The following is a 10775-nucleotide window of genomic DNA, read 5'->3' as shown; positions in this document are numbered from 1 at the left end:
CTCCTGCATGAACAGCATCCTTGAATTCCTGCAGGTACATTGGCCTTCTCACGGAAGGGTGTCTCCTTACCCTCTTGTAGCCACACTTGTTGCAAGTAGCATAGCTGTGATCTGTTGACCAATCAGAGCATAGTACCAATTGTTTAATAGGCAGAGATATTAAACAATACATCCCAACCATCAGTGGTTGCTATAAGGTCTCAGAGAGACATATTCCCAGTTTGCTCCTTAAGTTTTCAAACTGAGTAGCATCCAGAGCCTTTGTAAATATGTCAGCCAGTTGAAGGTCCGTGGCTACATGTACCAAAGTGATCACCTTGTCTTCCACCAGATCTCTGATGAAGTGGTGCCTAATGTCAATATGTTTGGTCCTGCTGTGTTGGATGGGATTCTTGGAGATATTGATGGCACTGAGATTATCACAGAACAATGTCATAACATTTTGAGTGACATTGTACTCAGTGAGCATCTGTTTCATCCAAACCAGTTGGGAACAACTGATTCCAGCAGCTATGTATTCAACCTCTGCAGTGGACAGAGAAACACAATTCTGCTTCTTGCTGAACCAAGATATGAGATTGTCTCCTAAGAAGAAACATCCACCTAATGTGCTTTTTCTGTCATCAGCACTCCCAGCCCAGTCAGCATCACAGTACCCAGATAGGACAGGTTCAGACCCATGTGAATACAACATCCCATAGTCACAAGTCCCATTTATGTACTTGAGAATCCTTTTGACTTGATTCAAGTGGCTCACTTTAGGCTCTGCCTGGTATCTAGCACATACTCCAACTGCATAAGAAATGTCAGGTCTACTTGCAGTTAGGTAAAGTAGGCTTCCTATCATGCTTCTATACAAGCATTGATCAACACCAGGCCCTCCATCATCTTTGGTTAACTTCAGATGAGTAGGTGCAGGAGTCCTCTTGTGCCTAGCATTATCCATACCAAACTTCTTAACTATGTTCTTGACATACTTGCTTTGGGAGAGAAACATAGAGTCCTCCATTTGGTTTACTTGCATTCCAAGGAAATAGGTCAGTTCTCCAACTAGACTCATTTCAAACTCAGATTGCATCTGGTGAACAAATTGTTGAACCATTTGTTCTGACATTCCACCAAAGACTATATCATCCACATAGATTTGAGCAATCATGATTTTGCCGTCTTCATCCTTCACAAACAAGGTTTTATCTATTCCACCTTTTCTGTATCCATTAGAGGTCAGAAATTCGGTCAACCTGTCATACCATGCTCTAGGTGCTTGTTTCAACCCATACAAGGCTTTCCTCAACTTGTATACATGCTTAGGTTGGTTAGGATCACAGAACCCTTTAGGTTGTTCCACAAAGACTTCTTCATTCAAGTAGCCATTCAAGAATGCACTCTTCACATCCATTTGGAATAGTTTAAACTTCAGGATGCATGCTACCCCTAACAGCAATCTGAAGGACTCAAGCCTAGCCACAAGAGCAAATGTCTCATCAAAATCTACCCCTTCAACTTGAGTATACCCTTGAGCCACTAGTCTTGCCTTATTCCTAGTAATTACTCCTTTCTCATCAGATTTGTTTTTGTAGATCCATTTGGTACCAATGATGTTGGTCCCTTCAGGTCTTGGGACTAGCTCCCATACTTCATTCCTTTTGAACTGCTCAAGTTCCTCTTGCATGGCAATGATCCAGTATTCATCAGTCCGGGCTTCTTTCACATTTTTTGGTTCAACCTTGGATACAAAGCAGGAATTTGAGCTTATTCCTCGTGACCTGGTAGTCACACCACTATTGGGATCCCCTATGATAAGATCCTTAGGGTGGTCTTTCTGAATTCTGATAGATGGCGCTTTGGTGGTTGCATCTACTTCACATTCAGGAGGAGGTTCCTCTACTTCTTCAGACTTGACAGGAATGTCAGTTGAACTGTCAAGGAATGTTTCAACATCCTCCATGACATCGGTTCCTTCCTCTTTATCGTCCACAATAACATTTATGGATTCCATTAGGACATTGGTCCTGTAGTTGAACACTCTGTAGGCTCTGCCGTTAGTTGAGTATCCCAGAAATATACCCTCATCACTTTTCGGATCTAGCTTTCTTCTCTGCTCACGATCTGTGAGAATGTAGCATTTACTTCCAAAGATATGAAAGTACTTCACAGTAGGTTTTCTGCCTTTCCATATTTCATACAGAGTGGAGGAGGTTCCTTTTCTCAAGGTGACTCTGTTGTGAACATAGCATGCAGTATTCATTGCTTCAGCCCAAAAGTGCATGGGGAGCTTCTTTGCATGAATCATTGCTCTGGAAGATTCTTGAATAGTTCTATTTTTTCTTTCAACTATCCCATTCTGCTGGGAGTTATAGGGGAGGAGAACTCATGACTTATTCCTTCAGACGAGCAAAACTCATCAAACTTGGAGTTCTTGAACTCCGTACCATGATCACTCCTAATTCGGACCACACAACTGTCCTTTTCCCTTTGAAGTCTGATGCACAGGTCTTTGAAGACATCGAATGTATCTGACTTCTCTCTGATGAAGCTTATCCACGTGTATCTGGAATGGTCATCAACCACCACGTAGGCATATCTCTTCCCACCAAGGCTTTCAACCTGCATAGGTCCCATTAAGTCCATATGCAACAGTTCCAGAACTCTGGAAGTTGTAGGATGTCCCAGCTTCGGATGTGACATCTTGGTTTGCTTGCCCACTTGGCATTCACCACAGACTCTTCCTTCATCAATAAGCAGCTTTGGGATCCCTCTGACTGCTTCCTTGGATATAATCTTCTTCATTCCCCTTAAGTGGAGATGTCCAAGACGTCTATGCCACATCTTCACCTCCTGTTCTTCCTTGGTTGAGGAGCATATTGTAGAAAAGTTAGAGACTTTAGGTTCCCATAGATAACAGTTATCTTTGGACCTGGTTCCTCTCATAACTTCCTGATTGTCACCATTAGCCACAATGCAAAGCTCCTTAGTAAACTGAACATGAAACCCTTGATCACACAGCTGACTTATGCTGATGAGGTTTGCAGTTAGTCCTCTTACTAACAACACATTGTTCAGTTTTGGAACTCCAGAGCAGTCCAGCTTACCCACACCTTTTATTTTACCTTTGGCACCATCACCAAAGGTCACATAGCTGGTAGTGTGAGGTTGAATATCCACCAGTAGATTTTCCATACCAGTCATATGTCTTGAGCATCCACTGTCAAAGTACCAGTCTTCTCTGGTAGAGGCCCTTAGAGCAGTGTGTGCTATCCTAGCATACCATTGTTGCTTCTTGATGGGAACATAGCGCTTATATGGTTATACTTAGGCCTGACATGTGTGGCTTGGTTAGGGAAACCATGAATCCAGTAGCAGAAGGCTTTTATATGACCAAGCCTACCACAGTGGTGACACCTCCACTCCTGGTATTTCCTCTTTTGATGATCATTTATCCTAGTTCCTCGATGTTGAGACATTGGCTTTGACTTCCGCTTGAACTTCTGAACTTTTGCCTTTGGGCGTTTGTGTTCAGCTGAGGATCTTTTCCCAAATCCTAGGCCAGATTTGGTTCCAGACTGCTGTCCCACCTTTAGTATATCTTCCAAGATGTCAGTTCCCTTATTCATCATTCTGATGGATTTAGTCATCTGATTCAGCTTGGAGGTCAGCAGGGCTATCTCACCATTTAGACCCTCTATGACAGTACAGTTGCTTTTGTCTCTCATCTTCCAGTTCCTTGATGAGGTTCTTTTGTTTTTCTCCTTGTGCACGCACTTTTGCACTGGTGGTACACATCTTCTTATAGGCTGCAGCAAGTTCATCAAAGGTCAGTTCATCTGCACTTGAGTCATCATCAGAGGCACAAACACTGGTTAGTGCAGTGACATGTTTGGTAGATTCTCCTTCAGATTCACTTTCAGAATCTCCTTCAGACCATGTGATAGTTAGCCCCTTCTGTTTCATCTTGAGATAAGTAGGACATTCAGCTCTGACGTGTCCATACCCTTCACAACCATGACACTGGATTCCCTTGCCTTGGTTGAACTTTTCTTCAGAAGTTGATCTTTTCCTGATGTCAAACGGGATGTTCTTGACATTAGGTCTCCCTCTTTGATCAATCTTCTTCACGAACTTGTTGAACTGTCTCCCAAGCATGGCTAAGGCTTCTGATATACTTTCATCACCTTCAGTATATCCTGCTTCTGACTCCTCTTCAGCATTAGATACAAAAGCTATGCTTTTGTTCTTCTTTTCAACATTCTCACACAAGCCCATTTCAAAGGTTTGAAGAGAACCAATGAGCTCATCCACCTTCATATTGCAAATGTCCTGTGCCTCCTCTATGGCTGTGACCTTCATAGCAAATCTCTTAGGCAAGGACCTGAGAATCTTTCTTACAAGTTTCTCTTCAGCCATTTTCTCACCTAGTCCACCAGAGGTGTTTGCAATTTCTAGAATATTCATGTGAAAGTCATGAATAGTCTCATCCTCTTTCATCCTCAGATTTTTAAACTTGGTGGTCAGCATCTGAAGTTTGGACATCTTCACCTTGGAAGTACCTTCATGAGTTACCTTGAGGGTATCCCAAACTTCCTTAGCTAGTTCACAGTGGTGTACCAGCCTGAAGATGTTCTTACTGATTCCATTGAACAATGCATTTAAGGCCTTGGAATTTCCAAGAGCTAATGCCTCTTGCTCCTTGTCCCACTCTTCTTCAGGAATCTGCACACTGACTCCATCTTCACCTGTCCTCATTGGATGTTCCCATCCTTTGTTGACAGCTCTCCAGACTTTGCTGTCTAGAGACCTTAAGAAGGCTATCATACGAGGCTTCCAGTCATCATAATTAGAGCCATCCAACATGGGTGGTCTGTTTGAGTGTCCTAAATCCTTGTCCATGGTACTAGAAAGTAACTTCCCTAGATCTCACCCAGAAATTCACAGGCAGGGTGCCTGCTCTGATACCAATTGAAATTCTAGTTATCAGACTTTGGATGTCACACGGGTTGTTATGACATCCAATTCTGCACAGACAGGAATTATGCAGAACTTAAAAGTAAGTGCAGTAAATAACACAAGTAATTGTTTACCCAGTTCAGTCCAACATGACCTACATCTGGGGGCTACCAAGCCAGGGAGGAAATCCACTATTAGTAGTATCAATTCAAAGCTAAACTCACCCGTTTACAACTTATCACTTAATCCCTACCCAATGCAATTTCAATCTTAAACTAAGATCAGAGTTCCTACTCACTCCCCCTCAATCACCTCAGTGATTACTATCTTTAAACAATATTAAAGACAAGTTGAAGTCACACTTCAAACAACTCTTGATTGTGCTTCACAGCTTTAATCAAGATACACAGCACTCACGCTTAAAAGCTTTGAGCGACACAACACTTACAACTCAATGAACACCCTATGCCACAACAATCATCTACTTGATAATGGCTTGGCTTACAAGTTACGTCTAATACAAGACTCACAAAAATACAGCAGTGAAGTATGATGGACACATAAAATCTTCACGCCTCAAAATCCCCGAAACTGAATGAAGGAACGCCTTCCTTTTTATATTGCAGTACCTGGGCTTTTGCACCTGTATTCTCCTGAATTTAAGGTCACACGAGTTCCCATAAATTCAACATTTAGGTTACTAACAAATAGGCTATTTGTTAGGTTCATTAAATGTAACTTGGTTGTTGGTTTCCTGGTTTTTCTCTAAGCTGTTGACTTCCTGAAGAATAGCCCAAGAAAAGCTGAAACAGAAAACTGAACAACCTACAATATAGCATATGCTGTCAAGGATGAATGTCACGACATTCCGCTCGACATCAAGGTCCATATGCTGAGTCTGTTTTTCCAGAAAATAGACTGTACAATTTTGCTGACCTGTACATGATCAAAATGACCATACTACAGTAACAGCTTACATTAATAAATGTTAAAGTGTCCAACTTAACATTTACACATTTGGCCTTAAGTTAGTTCTGTTATTCTCTTGAAGAACAAACTAAGTTACATGCTGAAGTATAGCAGAACACCACTCTGTCTAATGTTCAGTAGCTGCTGTCAGTGATGAATGTCATAACATCCAATTTGTCATTCAGTCAGTAGGCCTTATGCCAGGTCTGGTCTTTCCTTGATAACCAGACTGGAAATAAATACTAAGTTCTAACAGAACACCAACTGTTCTATTTCTTAGTATCTGTTGACAGGTATGAATGTCACAGCATCCAGTTTGACATTCAATAAATCCTGTGTTAGCTAATCCTGCAGTAACTACTCAAGTGTGTCATGACATCAGTCAAGACATCAGAGTACAGTTAGATATTCTAACCTACAATGTAGTCACACATACATACTATGTCATGACATCAGTCACGACATTTGTAACCAGCTAGTGTTTTACCATATAATGCAGCCAATTAAACACCTACAAACTCCCCCTTTGGCAAATTTTTGGCTAAAACACTTTGATCCCCATAACAGAGTTCATAGCAGCGGAATCACACACCTAGCAGGAAATAATACTAGCTAATACACTCAGAGTGGCAGCACACTCACACACATGGAAGTTAAAAACAACTTCACACAGCAGCACACACATACAGAAGTTAAATCTAAACTTCAACACACAGCAGCTGCAGGGGAGGGAATCTGTCACGCGAGTCTGTTGTAGAGACCCACTCACTCTGTTTGTCAGGGGTGGTGTTTATTACTCCCCCTTTTTGTCAAAAATGTTGCCAAAGCCAACAACAAAACTAGAGAATAATGACAGAGTTACAGACTTGGTTTTACTTCACAGTTTCAACCAGGTTATCATCCACTTGATCTTGCTTCACAGCTTTGATCAAGTAATCACCCACTTTTGCTTTACAGTAGGTACCACCATATCAGATGCCATGATTTTGTTTCTGACATCCAGAACTACTCCTGCATGAACAGCATCCTTGAATTCCTGCAGGTACATTGGCCTTCTCACGGAAGGGTGTCTCCTTACCCTCTTGTAGCCACACTTGTTGCAAGTAGCATAGCTGTGATCTATTGACCAATCAGAGCATAGTACCAATTGTTTAATAGGCAGAGATATTAAACAATACATCCCAACCATCAGTGGTTGCTATAAGGTCTCAGAGAGACATATTCCCAGTTTGCTCCTTAAGTTTTCAAACTGAGTAGCATCCAGAGCCTTTGTAAATATGTCAGCCAGTTGAAGGTCCGTGGCTACATGTACCAAAGTGATCACCTTGTCTTCCACCAGATCTCTGATGAAGTGGTGCCTAATGTCAATATGTTTGGTCCTGCTGTGTTGGATGGGATTCTTGGAGATATTGATGGGACTGAGATTATCACAGAACAATGTCATAACATTTTGAGTGACATTGTACTCAGTGAGCATCTGTTTCATCCAAACCAGTTGGGAACAACTGCTTCCAGCAGCTATGTATTCAGCCTCTACAGTGGACAGAGAAACACAATTCTGCTTCTTGCTGAACCAAGATATGAGATTGTCTCCTAAGAAGAAACATCCACCTAATGTGCTTTTTCTGTCATCAGCACTCCCAGCCCAGTCAGCATCACAGTACCCAGATAGGACAGGTTCAGACCCATGTGAATACAACATCCCATAGTCACAAGTCCCATTTATGTACTTGAGAATCCTTTTGACTTGATTCAAGTGGCTCACTTTAGGCTCTGCTTGGTATCTAGCACATACTCCAACTGCATAAGAAATGTCAGGTCTACTTGCAGTTAGGTAAAGTAGGCTTCCTATCATGCTTCTATACAAGCATTGATCAACACCAGGCCCTCCATCATCTTTGGTTAACTTCAGATGAGTAGGTGCAGGAGTCCTCTTGTGCCTAGCATTATCCATACCAAACTTCTTAACTATGTTCTTGACATACTTGCTTTGGGAGAGAAACATAAAGTCCTCCATTTGGTTTACTTGCATTCCAAGGAAATAGGTCAGTTCTCCAACTAGACTCATTTCAAACTCAGATTGCATCTGGTGAACAAATTGTTGAACCATTTGTTCTGACATTCCACCAAAGACTATATCATCCACATAGATTTGAGCAATCATGATTTTGCCGTCTTCATCCTTCACAAACAAGGTTTTATCTATTCCACCTTTTCTGTATCCATTAGAGGTCAGAAATTCGGTCAACCTGTCATACCATGCTCTAGGTGCTTGTTTCAACCCATACAAGGCTTTCCTCAACTTGTATACATGCTTAGGTTGGTTAGGATCACAGAATCCTTTAGGTTGTTCCACAAAGACTTCTTCATTCAAGTAGCCATTCAAGAATTCACTCTTCACATCCATTTGGAATAGTTTAAACTTCAGGATGCATGCTACCCCTAACAGCAATCTGAAGGACTCAAGCCTAGCCACAAGAGCAAATGTCTCATCAAAATCTACCCCTTCAACTTGAGTATACCCTTGAGCCACTAGTCTTGCCTTATTCCTAGTAATTACTCCTTTCTCATCAGATTTGTTTTTGTAGATCCATTTGGTACCAATGATGTTGGTCCCTTCAGGTCTTGGGACTAGCTCCCATACTTCATTCCTTTTGAACTGCTCAAGTTCCTCTTGCATGGCAATGATCCAGTATTCATCAGTCCGGGCTTCTTTCACATTTTTTGGTTCAACCTTGGATACAAAGCAGGAATTTGAGCTTATTCCTCGTGACCTGGTAGTCACACCACTATTGGGATCCCCTATGATAAGATCCTTAGGGTGGTCTTTCTGAATTCTGATAGATGGCGCTTTGGTGGTTGCATCTACTTCACATTCAGGAGGAGGTTCCTCTACTTCTTCAGACTTGACAGGAATGTCAGTTGAACTGTCAAGGAATGTTTCAACATCCTCCATGACATCGGTTCCTTCCTCTTTATCGTCCACAATAACATTTATGGATTCCATTAGGACATTGGTCCTGTAGTTGAACACTCTGTAGGCTCTGCCGTTAGTTGAGTATCCCAGAAATATACCCTCATCACTTTTCGGATCTAGCTTTCTTCTCTGCTCACGATCTGTGAGAATATAGCATTTACTTCCAAAGATATGAAAGTACTTCACAGTAGGTTTTCTGCCTTTCCATATTTCATACAGAGTGGAGGAGGTTCCTTTTCTCAAGGTGACTCTGTTGTGAACATAGCATGCAGTATTCATTGCTTCAGCCCAAAAGTGCATGGGGAGCTTCTTTGCATGAATCATTGCTCTGGAAGATTCTTGAATAGTTCTATTTTTTCTTTCAACTATCCCATTCTGCTGGGGAGTTATAGGGGAGGAGAACTCATGACTTATTCCTTCAGACGAGCAAAACTCATCAAACTTGGAGTTCTTGAACTCCGTACCATGATCACTCCTAATTTGGACCACACAACTGTCCTTTTCCCTTTGAAGTCTGATGCACAGGTCTTTGAAGACATCGAATGTATCTGACTTCTCTCTGATGAAGCTTATCCACGTGTATCTGGAATGGTCATCAACCACCACGTAGGCATATCTCTTCCCACCAAGGCTTTCAGCCTGCATAGGTCCCATTAAGTCCATATGCAATAGTTCCAGAACTCTGGAAGTTGTAGGATGTCCCAGCTTCGGATGTGACATCTTGGTTTGCTTGCCCACTTGGCATTCACCACAGACTCTTCCTTCATCAATAAGCAGCTTTGGGATCCCTCTGACTGCTTCCTTGGATATAATCTTCTTCATTCCCCTTAAGTGGAGATGTCCAAGACGTCTATGCCACATCTTCACCTCCTGTTCTTCCTTGGTTGAGGAGCATATTGTAGAAAAGTTAGAGACTTTAGGTTCCCATAGATAACAGTTATCTTTGGACCTGGTTCCTCTTATAACTTCCTGATTGTCACCATTAGCCACAATGCAAAGCTCCTTAGTAAACTGAACATGAAACCCTTGATCACACAGCTGACTTATGCTGATGAGGTTTGCAGTTAGTCCTCTTACTAACAACACATTGTTCAGTTTTGGAACTCCAGAGCAGTCCAGCTTACCCACACCTTTTATTTTACCTTTGGCACCATCACCAAAGGTCACATAGCTGGTAGTGTGAGGTTGAATATCCACCAGTAGATTTTCCATACCAGTCATATGTCTTGAGCATCCACTGTCAAAGTACCAGTCTTCTCTGGTAGAGGCCCTTAGAGCAGTGTGTGCTATCCTAGCATACCATTGTTGCTTCTTGATGGGAACATAGCGCTTATATGGTTATACTTAGGCCTGACATGTGTGGCTTGGTTAGGGAAACCATGAATCCAGTAGCAGAAGGCTTTTATATGACCAAGCCTACCATAGTGGTGACACCTCCACTCCTGGTATTTCCTCTTCTGATGATCATTTATCCTAGTTCCTCGATGTTGAGACATTGGCTTTGACTTCCGCTTGAACTTCTGAACTTTTGCCTTTGGGCGTTTGTGTTCAGCTGAGGATCTTTTCCCAAATCCTAGGCCAGATTTGGTTCCAGACTGCTGTCCCACCTTTAGTATATCTTCCAAGATGTCAGTTCCCTTATTCATCATTCTGATGGATTTAGTCATCTGATTCAGCTTGGAGGTCAGCAGGGCTATCTCACCATTTAGACCCTCTATGACAGTACAGTTTCTTCTGTCTCTCATCTTCCAGTTCCTTGATGAGGTTCTTTTGTTTTTCTCCTTGTGCACGCACTTCTGCACTGGTGGTACACATCTTCTTATAGGCTGCAGCAAGTTCATCAAAGGTCAGTTCATCTGCACTTGAGTCATCATCAGAGGCACAA

The sequence above is a fragment of the Lathyrus oleraceus genome, chromosome 3, assembly GCF_024323335.1.
Source record: "Lathyrus oleraceus cultivar Zhongwan6 chromosome 3, CAAS_Psat_ZW6_1.0, whole genome shotgun sequence".
NCBI lineage: Eukaryota > Viridiplantae > Streptophyta > Magnoliopsida > Fabales > Fabaceae > Lathyrus > Lathyrus oleraceus.
This window is presented reverse-complemented; position numbering follows the sequence as displayed.